Raw genomic sequence first — 19,499 nt, 5'->3', positions numbered from 1 at the left:
TGCCGTGGCGCCCCGCCAAAGTTTGACATTTCGCCATAAAACACGAAGTCCTCATAACTCCTCCATACATTATCCAATTTGTCCGATATATCTCACGCTTCATGACGGTTCTGTCCTGAACACATCTATGTGTCAGTATTGCGTCATACTTATAGCGCCACCTATTGGTGAAACAGGAAGTCCTCATAACTCCTCCATACATTATCCAATTTGTCCGATATATCTCACGCTTCATGACGGTTCTGTCCTGAACACATCTATGTTTCAGTATTGCGTCATACTTATAGCGCCACCTATTGGTGAAACAGGAAGTCCTCATAACTCCTCCATACATTATCCAATTTGTCCGATATAGCTCACGCTTCATGACGGTTCTGTCCTGAACACATCTATGTGTCAGTATTGCGTCATACGAATAGCGCCACCTATTGGTGAAACAGGAAGTCCTCATAACTCCTGCATACATAATCCGATTTGCACCAAATTGCTGACGCTTCATGAAGGTGGCCTTCTGAACCCATCTATGTGTCGGTATTGAGTCACACTTACAGCGCCACCTACTGGTGAAACAGGAAGTCCTCATAACTCCTACATACGTTATCCGATTTACTCAACATTTCTCACGCTTCATCAAGGTACCGTCCTGAACACATCTATGCTTCGGTATTGAGTCACGCCTAGAGCGCCACCTACTGGTGACAGGAAGTTTCTCTCAGTACTGCACACCGAAATAGCACAGCCTTTAACGGCGCAGCACCCCAACACGCGTGGGGTGCGAGGGCCCGCTCACTGCTGCTCGCAGCACTAGTTAGGGCCCGAGCACTGGCGGTGCGAGGCCCTATTGAAACTCGAAGGATTATTATTATTATTATTATTCTTTACTCCAAACAAATGCCTTTTAGGCGGCCTGAACATCGATGAAAACGGATGAAACTTTGCAGATACGTCAGTCCCGGTGAAAAATTTGATAATTCATGGGTGACGGAAATGGGTGTGGCAAAACGTCTCAAGAGCGCCCCCTGGAAAGTTTAAAATGGCGAGCCCCACCTTTCAGTTTGATGTAGGCGAACGAAATTCGGAGGGCATATGTATTTCATCGAGCCACACTTAAATGTCTCTTGGAGCTATACCCAACATACAACAGAAAGTCCGCTATTTTGCTCTTAATGTGCCATTTTGTCCTTGTTTTGACCATTTCCATGCCTCGTACTTCGACGAACTCCTCCTACAGATTTCATCCGATCAACTTCATATCGGGTCAGCTTCATCTTAAGACCTTTGTGATCAAAAGTTATCAAAAAAATTGAGTTTTCACTAAACACCCTTGCCGTGGCGCCCCGCCAAAGTTTGACATTTCGCCATAAAACACGATGTCCTCATAACTCCTCCATACATTATCGGATTTGTCCGATATATCTCACGCTTCATGACAGTTCTGTCCTGAACACATCTATGTGTCAGTATTGCGTCATACTTATTGCGCCACCTATTGGTGAAACAGGAAGTCCCCATAACTCCTCCATACATTATCGGATTTGTCCGATACATCTCACGCTTCATGAGGGTTCTGTCCTGAACACATCTATGTGTCAGTATTGCGTCATACTTATAGCGCCACCTATTGGTGAAACAGGAAGTCCTCATAACTCCTACATACATTATCCAATTCGTCCGATATATCTCACGCTTCATGACTGTTCTGTCCTGAACACATCTATGTGTCAGTATTGCATCATACTTATAGCGCCACCTATTGGTGAAACAGGAAGTCCTCATAACTCCTCCATACATTATCCAATTCGTCCGATATATCTCACGCTTCATGAAGGTTCTGTCCTGAACACATCTATGTGTCAGTATTGCGTCATACTTATAGCGCCACCTATTGGTAAAACAGGAAGTCCTCATAACTCCTCCATACATTATCCGATTTGTCCGATATATCTCACGCTTCATGACGGTTCTGTCCTGAACACATCTATGTGTCAGTATTGCGTCATACTTATAGCGCCACCTATTGGTGAAACAGGAAGTCCTCATAACTCCTCCATACATTATCCGATTTGTCCGATTTATCTCACGCTTCATGACGGTTCTGTCCTGAACACATCTATGTGTCAGTATTGCGTCATACTTATAGCGCCACCTATTGGTGAAACAGGAAGTCCTCATAACTCCTGCATACATGATCCGATTTGCACCAAATTGCTGACGCTTCATGAAGGTCACCTTCTGAACACATCTATGCGTCGGTATTGAGTTACACTTACAGCGCCACCTACTGGTGAAACAGGAAGTACTCATAACTCCTACATACATTATCCGATTTACTCCAAATTGCTAATGCTTGATGAAGGTCGCATCTTGAACACATCTGTAGGTCAGTATTGCGTCATACCTAGAGCGCCACCTACTGCTTACAGGAAGTCCTCATAACTCCTACATACTTTGTCCGATTTACACAACATTTCTCACGCTTCATCAAGGTACTGTCCTGAACACATCTATGCGTCGGTATTGAGTCACGCTTAGAGCGCCACCTACTGGTGACAGGAAGTTTCTCTCAGTACTGGACACCGAAATAGCACACACTTTAACGGCGCCACACCCCGACCCGCATGGGGTGCGAGGGCCCGCTCACTGCTGCTCGCAGCCCTAGTTAGGGCCCGAGCACTGGCGGTGCGAGGCCCTATTGAAACTCGAAGGATTATTAGGGCCCGAGCACTGGCGGTGCGAGGCCCTATTGAAACTCGAAGGATTATTATTATTAGGGCCCGAGCACTGGCGGTGCGAGGCCCTATTGAAACTCGAAGGATTATTAGGGCCCGAGCACTGGCTGTGCGAGGCCCTATTGAAACTCGAAGGATTATTATTATTCTTCTCCTTCTCCTTCTCCTTCTCCTTCTTTACTCCAAACAAATGCCTTTTAGGCGGCCTGAACATCGATGAAAACGGATGAAACTTTGCAGATACGTCAGTCCCGGTGAAAAATTTGATAATTCATGGGTGACGGAACTGGGCGTGGCAAAACGGCTCAAGAGCGCCCCCTGGAAAATCTAAAATGGCGAGCCCCACCTTTCAGTTTGATGTAGGCGTATGAAATTCGGAGGGCATATGTAGTTCATCGAGACGCACTAAAATGTCTCTTGGAGCTATACCCAACATGCAACAGTAAGGCCGCCATTTTGCTTTTAATGTGCCATTTTGTCCTTGTTTTGACCATTTCCATGCCTCGTACTTCGACGAACTCCTCCTACAGATTTCATCCGATCAACTTCATATCGGGTCAGCTTCATCTTAAGGCCTTTGTGATCAAAAGTTATCAAAAAAATTGAGTTTTCACCAAACACCCTTGCCGTGGCGCCCCGCCAAAGTTTGACATTTCGCCATAAAACACGAAGTCCTCATAACTCCTACATACATTATCCAATTTGTCCGATATATCTCACGCTTCATGACGGTTCTGTCCTGAACACATCTATGTGTCAGTATTGCGTCATACTTATAGCGCCACCTATTGGTGAAACAGGAAGTCCTCATAACTCCTCCATACATTATCCGATTTGTCCGATATGTCTCACGCTTCATGACGGTTCTGTCCTGAACACATCTATGTGTCAGTATTGCGTCATACTTATAGCGCCACCTATTGGTGAAACAGTACGTCCTCATAACTCCTCCATACATTATCCGATTTGTCCGATATGTCTCACGCTTCATGACAGTTCTGTCCTGAACACATCTATGTGTCAGTATTGCGTCATACTTATAGCGCCACCTATTGGTGAAACATTACGTCCTCATAACTCCTCCATACATTATCCGATTTTTCCGATATGTCTCACGCTTCATGACAGTTCTGTCCTGAACACATCTATGTGTCAGTATTGCGTCATACTTACAGCGCCACCTATTGGTGAAACAGGAAGTCCTCATAACTCCTCCATACATTATCCAATTTGTCCGATATAGCTCACGCTTCATGACGGTTCTGTCCTGAACACATCTATGTGTCAGTATTGCGTCATACTTATAGCGCCACCTATTGGTGAAACAGGAAGTCCTCATAACTCCTCCATACATTATCCAATTTGTCCGATATATCTCACGCTTCATGACGGTTCTGTCCTGAACACATCTATGTTCCAGTATTGCGTCATACTTATAGCGCCACCTATTGGTGAAACAGGAAGTCCTCATAACTCCTCCATACATTATCCAATTTGTCCGATATAGCTCACGCTTCATGACGGTTCTGTCCTGAACACATCTATGTGTCAGTATTGCGTCATACGAATAGCGCCACCTATTGGTGAAACAGGAAGTCCTCATAACTCCTGCATACATCATCCGATTTGCACCAAATTGCTGACGCTTCATGAAGGTGGCCTTCTGAACCCATCTATGTGTCGGTATTGAGTCACACTTACAGCGCCACCTACTGGTGAAACAGGAAGTCCTCATAACTCCTACATACGTTATCCGATTTACTCAACATTTCTCACGCTTCATCAAGGTACCGTCCTGAACACATCTATGCTTCGGTATTGAGTCACGCCTAGAGCGCCACCTACTGGTGACAGGAAGTTTCTCTCAGTACTGCACACCGAAATAGCACAGCCTTTAACGGCGCAGCACCCCGACACGCATGGGGTGCGAGGGCCCGCTCACTGCTGCTCGCAGCCCTAGTTATTATTATTCTTCTCCTTCTCCTTCTCCTTCTCCTTCTCCTTCTTCTCCCCAAACAAATGCCTTTTTGGCGGCCTTAACATCGATGAAAACGGATGAAACTTTGCACATACGTCAGTCCCGGTGAAAAATTTGATAATTCATGGGTGACGGTAATGGGCGTGGCAAAACGGCTCAAGTGCGCCCCCTGGAAAATTTAAAATGGCGAGCCCCACCTTTCAGTTTGATGTAGTCGAACGAAATTCGGTGGGCATATGTAGTTCATCGAGACACACTAAAATGTCTCTTGGAGCTATACCCAACATGCAACAGGAAGTCCGCCATCTTGCTTTTAATGTGCCATTTTGTCCTTGTTTTGACCATTTCCATGCCTCGTACTTCAACGAACTCCTCCTACAGATTTCATCCGATCAACTTCATATTCGGTCAGCTTCATCTTAAGACCTTTGTGATCAAAAGTTATCAAAAAAATTGAGTTTTCACAAAACACCCTTGCCGTGGCGCCCCGCCAAAGTTTGACATTTCGCCATAAAACACGAAGTCCTCATAACTCCTCCATACATTATCCAATTTGTCCGATATATCTCACGCTTCATGACGGTTCTGTCCTGAACACATCTATGTGTCAGTATTGCATCATACTTATAGCGCCACCTATTGGTGAAACAGGAAGTCCTCATAACTCCTCCATACATTATCCAATTCGTCCGATATATCTCACGCTTCATGAAGGTTCTGTCCTGAACACATCTATGTGTCAGTATTGCGTCATACTTATAGCGCCACCTATTGGTGAAACAGGAAGTCCTCATAACTCCTCCATACATTATCCGATTTGTCCGATTTATCTCACGCTTCATGACGGTTCTGTCCTGAACACATCTATGTGTCAGTATTGCGTCATACTTATAGCGCCACCTATTGGTGAAACAGGAAGTCCTCATAACTCCTGCATACATCATCCGATTTGCACCAAATTGCTGACGCTTCATGAAGGTCACCTTCTGAACACATCTATGCGTCGGTATTGAGTTACACTTACAGCGCCACCTACTGGTGAAACAGGAAGTACTCATAACTCCTACATACATTATCCGATTTACTCCAAATTGCTCATGCTTGATGAAGGTCGCATCTTGAACACATCTGTAGGTCAGTATTGCGTCATACCTACAGCGCCACCTACTGCTTACAGGAAGTCCTCATAACTCCTACATACTTTGTCCGATTTACACAACATTTCTCACGCTTCATCAAGGTACTGTCCTGAACACATCTATGCGTCGGTATTGAGTCACGCTTAGAGCGCCACCTACTGGTGACAGGAAGTTTCTGTCAGTACTGGACACCGAAATAGCACACCCTTTAACGGCGCCACACCCCGACCCGCATGGGGTGCGAGGGCCCGCTCACTGCTGCTCGCAGCACTAGTTAGGGCCCGAGCACACTGGCGGTGCGAGGCCCTATTGTATTTCGAAGGATTATTCTCCTTCTCCTTCTCCTTCTCCTTCTTCCAAAACAAATGCCTTTTTGGCGGCCTAAACATCGATGAAAACGGATGAAACTTTGCAGATACGTCAGTCCCGGTGAAAAATTTGATAATTCATGGGTGACGGAAATGGGCGTGGCAAAACGGCTCAAGAGCGCCCCCTGGAAAGTTTCAAATGGCGAGCCCCACCTTTCAGTTTGATGTAGGCGAACGAAATTCGGAGGGCATATGTATTTCATCGAGCCACACTAAAATGTCTCTTAGAGCTGTACCCAACATGCAACAGGAAGGCCGCCATTTTGCTTTTAATGTGCCATTTTGTCCTTGTTTTGACCATTTCCATGCCTCGTATTTCAACGAACTCCTCCTACAGATTTCATCCGATCAACTTCATACTCGGTCAGCTTCATCTTAAGCCCTTTGTGATCAAAAGTTATCAAGAAAATTGAGTTTTCACCAAACACCCTTGCCGTGGCGCCCCGCCAAAATTTGACATTTCGCCATAAAACACGATGTCCTCATAACTTCTCCATACATTATCCGATTTGTCCGATATATCTCACGCTTCATGACGGTTCTGTCCTGAACACATCTATGTGTCAGTATTGCGTCATACTTATAGCGCCACCTATTGGTGAAACAGGAAGTCCTCATAACTCCTCCATACATTATCCAATTTGTCCGATATAGCTCACGCTTCATGACGGTTCTGTCCTGAACACATCTATGTGTCAGTATTGCGTCATACGTATAGCGCCACCTATTGGTGAAACAGGAAGTCCCCATAACTCCTCCATACATTATCGGATTTGTCCGATATATCTCACGCTTCATGACGGTTCTGTCCTGAACACATCTATGTGTCAGTATTGCATCATACTTATAGCGCCACCTATTGGTGAAACAGGAAGTCCTCATAACTCCTCCATATTATCGGATTTGTCCGATATATCTCACGCTTCATGACGGTTCTGTCCTGAACACATCTATGTGTCAGTATTGCGTCATACTTATAGCGCCACCTATTGGTGAAACAGGAAGTCCTCATAACTCCTCCATACATTATCCAATTTGTCCAATATATCTCACGCTTCATGACGGTTCTGTCCTGAACACATCTATGTGTCAGTATTGCGTCATACTTATAGCGCCACCTATTGGTGAAACAGGAAGTCCTCATATCTCCTCCATACATAATCCAATTTGTCCCATATATCTCACGCTTCATGACGGTTCTGTCCTGAACACATCTATGTGTCAGTATTGCATCATACTTATAGTGCCACCTATTGGTGAAACAGGAAGTCCTCATAACTCCTCCTTACATTATCCCATTTGTCCGATTTATCTCACGCTTCATGACGGTTCTGTCCTGAACACATCTATGTGTCAGTATTGCGTCATACTTATAGCGCCACCTATTGGTGAAACAGTACGTCCTCATAACTCCTCCATACATTATCCGATTTGTCCGATATGTCTCACGCTTCATGACAGTTCTGTCCTGAACACATCTATGTGTCAGTATTGCGTCATACTTATAGCGCCACCTATTGGTGAAACAGTACGTCCTCATAACTCCTCCATACATTATCCGATTTGTCCGATATGTCTCACGCTTCATGACAGTTCTGTCCTGAACACATCTATGTGTCAGTATTGCGTCATACTTATAGCGCCACCTATTGGTGAAACAGGAAGTCCTCATAACTCCTGCATACATCATCCGATTTGCACCAAATTGCTGATGCTTCATGAAGGTGGCCTTCTGAACCCATCTATGTGTCGGTATTGAGTCACACTTACAGCGCCACCTACTGGTGAAAGAGGAAGTCCTCATAACTCCTACATACGTTATCCGATTTACTCAACATTTCTCACGCTTCATCAAGGTACCGTCCTGAACACATCTATGCTTCGGTATTGAGTCACGCCTAGAGCGCCACCTACTGGTGACAGGAAGTTTCTCTCAGTACTGCACACCGAAATAGCACAGCCTTTAACGGCGCAGCACCCCGACACGCGTGGGGTGCGAGGGCCCGCTCACTGCTGCTCGCAGCACTAGTTATTATTATTATTCTCCTTCTTCTTCTTTACTCCAAACAAATGCCTTTTAGGCGGCCTGAACATCGATGAAAACGGATGAAACTTTGCAGATACGTCAGTCCCGGTGAAAAATTTGATAATTCATGGGTGACGGAAATGGGCGTGGCAAAACGGCTCAAGAGCGCCCCCTGGAAAGTTTCAAATGGCGAGCCCCACCTTTCAATTTGATGTAGGCGAACGAAATTCGGAGGGCATATGTATTTCAGCGAGCCACACTTAAATGTCTCTTGGAGCTATACCCAACATGCAACAGGAAGTCCGCCATTTTGCTCTTAATGTGCCATTTTGTCCTTGTTTTGACCATTTCCATGCCTCGTACTTCGACGAACTCCTCCTACAGATTTCATCCGATCAACTTCATATCGGGTCAGCTTCATCTTAAGACCTTTGTGATCAAAAGTTATCAAAAAAATTGAGTTTTCACCAAACACCCTTGCCGTGGCGCCCCGCCAAAGTTTGACATTTCGCCATAAAACACGAAGTCCTCATAACTCCTCCATACATTATCCGATTTGTCCGATATATCTCACGCTTCATGACGGTTCTGTCCTGAACACATCTATGTGTCAGTATTGCGTCATACTTATAGCGCCACCTATTGGTGAAACAGGAAGTCCTCATAACTCCTCCATACATTATCCGATTTGTCCGATTTATCTCACGCTTCATGACGGTTCTGTCCTGAACACATCTATGTGTCAGTATTGCGTCATACTTATAGCGCCACCTATTGGTGAAACAGGAAGTCCTCATAACTCCTGCATACATCATCCGATTTGCACCAAATTGCTGACGCTTCATGAAGGTCACCTTCTGAACACATCTATGCGTCGGTATTGAGTTACACTTACAGCGCCACCTACTGGTGAAACAGGAAGTACTCATAACTCCTACATACGTTATCCGATTTACTCCAAATTGCTCGTGCTTGATGAAGGTTGCATCTTGAACACATCTGTAGGTCAGTATTGCTTCATACCTACAGCGCCACCTACTGCTTACAGGAAGTCCTCATAACTCCTACATACTTTGTCCGATTTTCACAACATTTCTCACGCTTCATCAAGGTACCGTCCTGAACACATCTATGCGTTGGTATTGAGTCACGCTTAGAGCGCCACCTACTGGTGACAGGGAGTTTCTGTCAGTACTGGACACCGAAATAGCACACCCTTTAACGGCGCCACACCCCGACCCGCGTGGGGTGCGAGGGCCCGCTCAATGCTGCTCGCAGCCCTAGTTATTATTCTCCCTTCTCCTTCTTCTTCTTCTTCTCCCCAAACAAATGCCTTTTTGGCGGCCTAAACATCGATGAAAACGGATGAAACTTTGCAGGTACGTCAGACTCGGTGAAAAATTTGATAATTCATGGGTGACGGAAATAGGCGTGGCAAAACGGCTCAAGAGCGCCCCCTGGAAAGTTTAAAATGGCGAGCCCCACCTTTCAGTTTGATGGAGGCGAACGAAATTCGGTGGGCATATGTATTTCATCGAGCCACACTAAAATGTCTCTTGGAGCTATACCCAACATGCAACAGGAAGTCCGCCATTTTGCTTTTAATGTGCCATTTTGTCCTTGTTTTGACCATTTCCATGCCTCGTACTTCGACGAACTCCTCCTACAGATTTCATCCGATCAACTTCATATCGGGTCAACTTCATCTTAAGACCTTTGTGATCAAAAGTTATCAAAAAAATTGAGTTTTCACCAAACACCCTTGCCGTGGCGCCCCGCCAAAGTTTGATATTTCGCCATAAAACACAAGTCCTCATAACTCCTCCATACATTATCCAATTTGTCCGATATATCTCACGCTTCATGACGGTTCTGTCCTGAACACATCTATGTGTCAGTATTGCGTCATACTTATAGCGCCACCTATTGGTGAAACAGGAAGTCCTCATAACTCCTCCATACATTATCCAATTTGTCCGATATATCTCACGCTTCATGACGGTTCTGTCCTGAACACATCTATGTGTCAGTATTGCGTCATACTTATAGCGCCACCTATTGGTGAAACAGGAAGTCCTCATAACTCCTCCATACATTATCCAATTTGTCCGATATATCTCACGCTTCATGACGGTTCTGTCCTGAACACATCTATGTGTCAGTATTGCGTCATACTTATAGCGCCACCTATTGGTGAAACAGGAAGTCCTCATAACTCCTCCATACATTATCCAATTTGTCCGATATATCTCACGCTTCATGACGGTTCTGTCCTGAACACATCTATGTGTCAGTATTGCGTCATACTTATAGCGCCACCTATTGGTGAAACAGGAAGTCCTCATAACTCCTCCATACATTATCCGATTTGTCCGATTTATCTCACGCTTCATGACGGTTCTGTCCTGAACACATCTATGTGTCAGTATTGCGTCATACTTATAGCGCCACCTATTGGTGAAACAGGAAGTCCTCATAACTCCTGCATACATCATCCGATTTGCACCAAATTGCTGACGCTTCATGAAGGTCACCTTCTGAACACATCTATGCGTCGGTATTGAGTTACACTTACAGCGCCACCTACTGGTGAAACAGGAAGTACTAATAACTCCTACATACATTATCCGATTTACTCCAAATTGCTCATGCTTGATGAAGGTCGCATCTTGAACACATCTGTAGGTCAGTATTGCGTCATACCTACAGCGCCACCTACTGCTTACAGGAAGTCCTCATAACTCCTACATACTTTGTCCGATTTACACAACATTTCTCACGCTTCATGAAGGTACTGTCCTGAACACATCTATGCATCGGTATTGAGTCACGCTTAGAGCGCCACCTACTGGTGACAGGAAGTTTCTGTCAGTAGTGGACACCGAAATAGCACACCCTTTAACGGCGCCACACCCCGACCCGCGTGGGGTGCGAGGGCCCGCTCACTGCTGCTCGCAGCACTAGTTGTCATTACATTACCTTGAGCTGCATGTGACTTTTACCTTTGCAAGTTTATCTGACTGGGACTAAACTCGAGATGTTATCAGCTGCATTTAGCAAGTGTATAAAAAAGGGCATGGTAGCATTTTATAGAAATGTAAACTTTATTGTAAAGGGGTTTTGAACTATTCTGAAGTCATACATTGAACAAACTCCGGGAAACTTATATCCCCCCCCCCTTTCAGCTGCTGCTGAGGTGGGGGACAATAATCATTATGCTAATGCTCATGAACTGATTATTAATAAATAAATCAGTATGCTAATGCTCATGGACTGATTATTAATAAATAAATTAGTATGCTAATGCTCATGGACTGATTATTAATAAATAAACCAGTATGCTAATGCTCATGAACTGATTATTAATAAATAAATCAGTATGTTAATGCTCATGAACTGATTATTAATAAGTAAATCAGTATGCTAATGCTCATGAACTGATTCTTAATAAATAAATCAGTATGCTAATGCTCATGAACTGATTATTAATAGGTAAATCATTATGCTAATGCTCATGAACTGATTATTAATAAATAAATCATTATGCTAATGCTCATGAACTGATTATTAATAGGTAAATCAGTATGCTTATGCTCATGAACTGATTATTAATAAATAAATCATTATGCTAATGCTCATGAACTGATTATTAATAGGTAAAGCATTATGCTAATGCTCATGAACTGATTATTAATAAATAAATCATTATGCTAATGCTCATGAACTGATTATTAATAGGTAAATCAGTATGCTAATGCTCATGAACTGATTATTAATAAATAAATAATTATGCTAATGCTCATGAACTGATTATTAATAAATAAATCATTATGCTAATGCTCATGAACTTATTATTAATAAATAAATCATTATGCTAATGCTCATGACCTGATTATTAATAGGTAAATCAGTATGCTAATGCTCATGAACTGATTATTAATAAATAAATCAGTATGCTAATGCTCATGAACTGATTATTAATAAGTAAATCAGTATGCTTATGCTCATGAACTGATTATTAATAAATAAATCATTATGCTAATGCTCATGAACTGATTATTAATAGGTAAATCATTATGCTAATGCTCATGAACTGATTATTAATAAATAAATCATTATGCTAATGCTCATGAACTGATTATTAATAGGTAAATCAGTATGCTTATGCTCATGAACTGATTATTAATAAATAAATCATTATGCTAATGCTCATGAACTGATTATTAATAAATAAATCAGTATGCTAATGCTCATGAACTGATTATTAATAAATAAATCAGTATGCTTATGCTCATGAACTGATTATTAATAAATAAATCATTATGCTAATGCTCATGAACTGATTATTAATAAATAAATCAGTATGCTAATGCTCATGAACTGATTAATAATAAATAAATCAGTATGCTAATGCTCATTTACTGATTATGAATAAATACATCAGTATGCTAATGCTCATGAACTGATTATGAATAAATAAATCAGTATGCTAATGCTCATGAACTGATTATTAATAAATAAATCAGTATGCTAATGCTCATGAACTGATTATTAATAAGTAAATCATTATGCTAATGCTCATGAACTGATTATTAATAAATAAATCAGTATGCTAATGCTCATGAACTGATTATTAATAAATAAATCAGTATGCTAATGCTCATGAACTGATTAATAATAAATAAATCAGTATGCTAATGCTCATTAACTGATTATTAATAAATACATCAGTATGCTAATGCTCATGAACTGATTATGAATAAATAAATCAGTATGCTAATGCTCATGAACTGATTATTAATAAATAAATAATTATGCTAATGCTCATGAACTGATTATTAATAAGTAAATCATTATGCTAATGCTCATGAACTGATTATTAATAGGTAAATCAGTATGCTAATGCTCATGAACTGATTATTAATAAATAAATCATTATGCTAATGCTCATGAACTGATTATTAATAAATAAATCAGTATGCTAATGCTCATGAACTGATTAATAATAAATAAATCAGTATGCTAATGCTCATGAACTGATTAATAATAAATAAATCAGTATGCTAATGCTCATGAACTGATTAATAATAAATAAATCAGTATGCTTATGCTCATGAACTGATTATTAATAAGTAACATTTTCTGTTTTCTTTTCAGGCCAGAAAATAAAATCATGACCCTGCCCTTCAACCTGCCAGCACAGTGTCCAGAACACTGACCCGTGTTTTTCTCTCTGTTCCAGTGAACGCTACATCAGCATCATCCTGAAAATGGAAGAAATGCTTCATAGCTGGTTCCCCCATGTGAAAGCACACCGACACCTACTCACTGACAGCCCCAACGATGACAGCACTCCAGCTAAAAAGCAAAAGGTACGGTAGCAAGTGAACCATCCAAGCATCCATTCAGTTACATCTGATGAGAGAGAAAGCGATTATCACAGTCATGTAATATAACCCACAGGTTGGAAGCTGAGGGGAGAAAGCAAAAGGAAATCAGGAAGAGGGAAAAGGTCTGGGAGGAGTGTCCCACTAGGGAGGAGTGTCCCACTAGGGAGGGGTGTCCCAGAGGACAGGTAAAGGTCTAGGGAGGAGTGTCCCACTAGGGAGGAGTGTCCCAGAGGACAGGTAAAGGTCTAGGGAGGGGTGTCCCAGAGGACAGGTAAAGGTCTAGGGAGGGGTGTCCCAGAGGACAGGTAAAGGTCTAGGGAGGGGTGTCCCAGAGGACAGGTAAAGGTCTAGGGAGGAGTGTCCCAGAGGACAGGTAAAGTTCTAGGATGGAGTGTCCCAGAGGACAGGTAAAGGTCTAGGGAGGAGTGTCCCAGAGGACAGGTAAAGGTCATCAGGCTTAGAGGCACAGAATACTCTTTCTCTTCTTAAATAAAGAATTGCTCCAAATGCGATATCAGAGTAAGAGAGAGTTAAACCATCAATACAAGTGAATGCAAGTTATTTACAGATGTCCGTTAAAGCATACTGTTGCATGGCAGACGAAAGAGATATTTGTATTTCATTTGGATAGGATATGTTGACATCTTCTGTATTATTGGTGTGTAGTCAGTTAAAACTAACTTCAATGCCAACCCCAATGTTATTAGTGGTCAGCTGATACATTGTAACCCTCCAATCTGTTCCTCTACAGCAGCACCGTGGCCCCGCCCACCCGCCCCCTCCAGATCCTCCTCTGTGCTCGTCTGAAGGAGGCGTGGCCATGCGAGCCCGCCGCACCCCCCTCCCTGGCTTCTGCACCACCTCACACCTCGAATGGTTCCAACCTTCCCCCATCTGCTCCTCCAAGACCGGCACACAGGCTCAGGGGCGGGCCTCCACCGACCAGGACCCGGGCCTGACCCAGGAGAGCGCCGCCTCCACCGACCAGGACCAGGGCCTGACCCAGGACAGCGCCGCCTCCACCGGCCAGGACCCGGGCCTGACCCAGGACAGCGCCGCCTCCACCGACCAGGACCCGGGCCTGACCCAGGACAGCGCCGCCTCCACCGGCCAGGACCCGGGCCTGACCCAGGACAGCGCCGCCTCCACCGGCCAGGACCCGGGCCTGACCCAGGACAGCGCCGTCTCCTCCAGCACTGACCCACACACCCACATCCAGCCCACTGACCCACACACCCACATCCAGCCCACTGACCCACACACCCACATCCAGCCCACTGACCCACACACCCACATCCAGCCCACTGACCCACACACCCACATCCAGCCCACTGACCCACACACCCACATCCAGCCCACTCCACCCAGGCGGGTTCCCCTTTTCAGAATCAGCTCCCCCTGCCTGGAAAGACTCCTTAAGGCAAAGGAGAGCATCATCGTGCCCAGAAACATCGACGGCGGCAGAAACGAGAAGATCTGGTCGCAGTAGCGGCGGACTGGAATCAGAACAGCACGTCCCCACTAAGTACAGGACTGGACTCAGAACAGCACGTCCCCACTAAGTACAGGACTGGACTCAGAACAGCACGTCCCCACTAAGTACAGGACTGGACTCAGACCAGCACGTCCCCACTAAGTACAGGACTGGACTCAGACCAGCACGTCCCCACTAAGTACAGGACTGGACTCAGAACAGCACGTCCCCACTAAGTACAGGACTGGACTCAGAACAGCACGTCCCCACTAAGTACAGGACTGGACTCAGAACAGCACGTCCCCACTAAGTACAGGACTGGACTCAGAACAGCACGTCCCCACTAAGTACAGGACTGGACTCAGACCAGCACGTCCCCACTAAGTACAGGACTGGACTCAGAACAGCACGTCCCCACTAAGTACAGGACTGGACTCAGAACAGCACGTCCCCACTAAGTACAGGACCTTCTGGCTGAAGGAGGGATAGGCTCCAATACAGTAGAGTTCAAAGGTTGCTGGCCCTTTATGAGTATGTTTGAGATCATGCGTTAACTCTTCCTGTTTGGGACGTACATTATCTTCTGAAGACTCATTTTGGTTTATGATTTCAAGAGTAAGATGTCATTCTAGACAGTAATGGTGTAGACTGATATAGAGACTGGAGTTTCGAGTTTTCATTTATTTGGACACAAAGGTAACTTTTGAAGTGAGTGTGATCCCGATGGTGAAATGTTCAGAGTATAGGGTTAGGGTCAGAGTATAGGGTTAGGGTTAGAGTATAGGGTTAGGGTTAGGGTTAGAGTATAGGGTCAGAGTATAGGGTTAGGGTCAGAGTATAGGGTCAGAGTATAGGGTTAGGGTCAGAGTATAGGGTCAGAGTATAGGGTTAGGGTCAGAGTATAGGGTTAGGGTCAGAGTATAGGGTTAGGGTCTGAGTATAGGGTAAGAGTATAGGGTCAGAGTATAGGGTTAGGGTCAGAGTATAGGGTAAGAGTATAGGGTCAGAGTATAGGGTTAGGGTCAGAGTATAGGGTTAGGGTTAGAGTATAGGGTTAGAGTATAGGGTTAGGGTTAGAGTATAGGGTTAGAGTATAGGGTTAGGGTTAGAGTATAGGGTTAGGGTTAGAGTATAGGGTTAGGGTCAGAGTATAGGGTTAGGGTCAGAGTATAGGGTTAGAGTATAGGGTTAGAGTATAGGGTTAGGGTCAGAGTATAGGGTTAGGGTTAGAGTATAGGGTTAGGGTTAGAGTATAGGGTTAGAGTATAGGGTTAGGGTCAGAGTATAGGGTTAGGGTCAGAGTATAGGGTTAGGGTCAGAGTATAGGGTTAGGGTTAGAGTATAGGGTTAGGGTTAGAGTATAGGGTTAGGGTCAGAGTATAGGGTTAGGGTTAGAGTATAGGGTTAGAGTATAGGGTTAGGGTATAGGGTTAGGGTTAGAGTATAGGGTTAGAGTATAGGGTTAGGGTTAGGGTCAGAGTATAGGGTTAGGGTCAGAGTATAGGGTTAGGGTCAGAGTATAGGGTTAGGGTTAGAGTATAGGGTTAGGGTCAGAGTATAGGGTTAGGGTTAGAGTATAGGGTTAGAGTATAGGGTTAGGGTTAGAGTATAGGGTTAGGGTCAGAGTATAGGGTTAGAGTATAGGGTTAGGGTCAGAGTATAGGGTTAGGGTCAGAGTATAGGGTTAGGGTTAGAGTATAGGGTTAGAGTATAGGGTCAGAGTATAGGGTTAGGGTTAGAGTATAGGGTCAGAGTATAGGGTTAGGGTTAGAGTATAGGGTTAGGGTCAGAGTATAGGGTTAGGGTTAGAGTATAGGGTTAGAGTATAGGGTTAGGGTATAGGGTTAGGGTTAGAGTATAGGGTTAGGGTTAGAGTATAGGGTTAGGGTATAGGGTTAGGGTCAGAGTATAGGGTTAGGGTCAGAGTATAGGGTTAGGGTCAGAGTATAGGGTTAGGGTCAGAGTATAGGGTTAGAGTATAGGGTTAGGGTTAGAGTATAGGGTTAGAGTATAGGGTTAGAGTATAGGGTTAGGGTCAGAGTATAGGGTTAGGGTTAGAGTATAGGGTTAGGGTCAGAGTATAGGGTTAGGGTCAGAGTATAGGGTTAGGGTTAGAGTATAGGGTTAGGGTCAGAGTATAGGGTTAGGGTTAGAGTATAGGGTTAGGGTTAGAGTATAGGGTTAGAGTATAGGGTTAGGGTTAGAGTATAGGGTTAGAGTGTAGGGTTAGGGTTAGAGTATAGGGTTAGGGTCAGAGTATAGGGTTAGGGTCAGAGTATAGGGTTAGGGTTAGGGTTAGAGTATAGGGTTAGGGTTAGAGTATAGGGTTAGGGTTAGAGTATAGGGTTAGGGTTAGAGTATAGGGTTAGAGTATAGGGTTAGGGTTAGAGTATAGGGTTAGAGTATAGGGTTAGAGTATAGGGTTAGGGTCAGTATAGGGTTAGGGTTAGAGTATAGGGTTAGGGTTAGAGTATAGGGTTAGGGTTAGAGTATAGGGTTAGGGTCAGAGTATAGGGTTAGGGTTAGAGTATAGGGTTAGGGTCAGAGTATAGGGTTAGGGTTAGAGTATAGGTTTAGGGTCAGAGTATAGGGTTAGGGTTAGAGTATAGGGTTAGGGTCAGAGTATAGGTTTAGGGTCAGAGTATAGGGTTAGGGTCAGAGTATAGGGTTAGGGTCAGAGTATAGGGTTAGGGTCAGAGTATAGGTTTAGGGTCAGAGTATAGGGTTAGGGTTAGAGTATAGGGTTAGGGTCAGAGTATAGGGTTAGGGTCAGAGTATAGGGTTAGGGTTAGGGTTAGAGTATAGGGTTAGGGTTAGAGTATAGGGTTAGAGTATAGGGTTAGGGTCAGAGTATAGGGTTAGGGTTAGAGTATAGGGTTAGGGTTAGAGTATAGGGTTAGGGTTAGAGTATAGGGTTAGAGTATAGGGTTAGGGTCAGTATAGGGTTAGAGTATAGGGTTAGGGTCAGAGTATAGGGTTAGAGTATAGGGTTAGGGTTAGAGTATAGGGTTAGAGTATAGGGTTAGGGTCAGTATAGGGTTAGGGTTAGAGTATAGGGTCAGAGTATAGGGTTAGGGTTAGAGTATAGGGTTAGGGTCAGTATAGGGTTAGGGTTAGAGTATAGGGTTAGAGTATAGGGTTAGGGTCAGAGTATAGGGTTAGAGTATAGGGTTAGGGTTAGAGTATAGGGTCAGAGTATAGGGTTAGGGTCAGAGTATAGGGTTAGGGTCAGAGTATAGGGTTAGGGTCAGAGTATAGGGTTAGGGTTAGAGTATAGGGTTAGGGTCAGAGTATAGGGTTAGAGTATAGGGTTAGAGTATAGGGTTAGGGTCAGAGTATAGGGTTAGAGTATAGGCTTAGGGTTAGAGTATAGGGTTAGGGTCAGAGTATAGGGTTAGAGTATAGGGTTAGAGTATAGGGTTAGAGTATAGGGTTAGGGTCAGAGTATAGGGTTAGGGTTAGAGTATAGGGTTAGAGTATAGGGTTAGGGTTAGAGTATAGGGTTAGAGTATATGGTTAGGGTCAGAGTATAGGGTTAGGGTTAGAGTATAGGGTTAGAGTATAGGGTTAGAGTATAGGGTTAGGGTTAGAGTATAGGGTTAGAGTATAGGGTTAGGGTTAGAGTATAGGGTTAGAGTATAGGGTTAGAGTATAGGGTTAGGGTTAGAGTATAGGGTTAGGGTCAGAGTATAGGGTTAGAGTATAGGGTTAGGGTTAGAGTATAGGGTTAGGGTTAGGGTCAGAGTATAGGGTTAGGGTCAGAGTATAGGGTTAGGGTCAGAGTATAGGGTTAGGGTTAGAGTATAGGGTTAGGGTTAGAGTATAGGGTTAGGGTCAGAGTATAGGGTTAGGGTCAGAGTATAGGGTTAGAGTTAGAGTATAGGGTTAGGGTTAGAGTATAGGGTTAGAGTATAGGGCTAGGGTCAGAGTATAGGGTTAGGGTCAGAGTATAGGGTTAGGGTTAGAGTATAGGGTTAGGGTTAGGGTCAGAGTATAGGGTTAGGGTCAGAGTATAGGGTTAGGGTCAGAGTATAGGGTTAGGGTTAGAGTATAGGGTTAGAGTATAGGGTCAGAGTATAGGGTTAGGGTCAGAGTATAGGGTTAGGGTTAGAGTATAGGGTTAGGGTTAGAGTATAGGGTCAGAGTATAGGGTTAGGGTTAGAGTATAGGGTTAGGGTCAGAGTATAGGGTTAGGGTTAGAGTATAGGGTTAGAGTATAGGGTTAGGGTTAGAGTATAGGGTTAGGGTTAGAGTATAGGGTTAGAGTATAGGGTTAGGGTCAGAGTATAGGGTTAGGGTCAGAGTATAGGGTTAGGGTTAGAGTATAGGGTTAGAGTATAGGGTTAGGGTTAGAGTATAGGCTTAGGGTTAGAGTATAGGGTCAGAGTATAGGGT

Source organism: Borostomias antarcticus (genome assembly GCF_949987555.1).
Source record: "Borostomias antarcticus genome assembly, contig: scaffold_50, whole genome shotgun sequence".
Lineage (NCBI taxonomy): Eukaryota > Metazoa > Chordata > Actinopteri > Stomiiformes > Stomiidae > Borostomias > Borostomias antarcticus.
The sequence above is the reverse complement of the archived record's forward strand: the minus strand, read 5'-3'. Positions refer to the sequence as shown.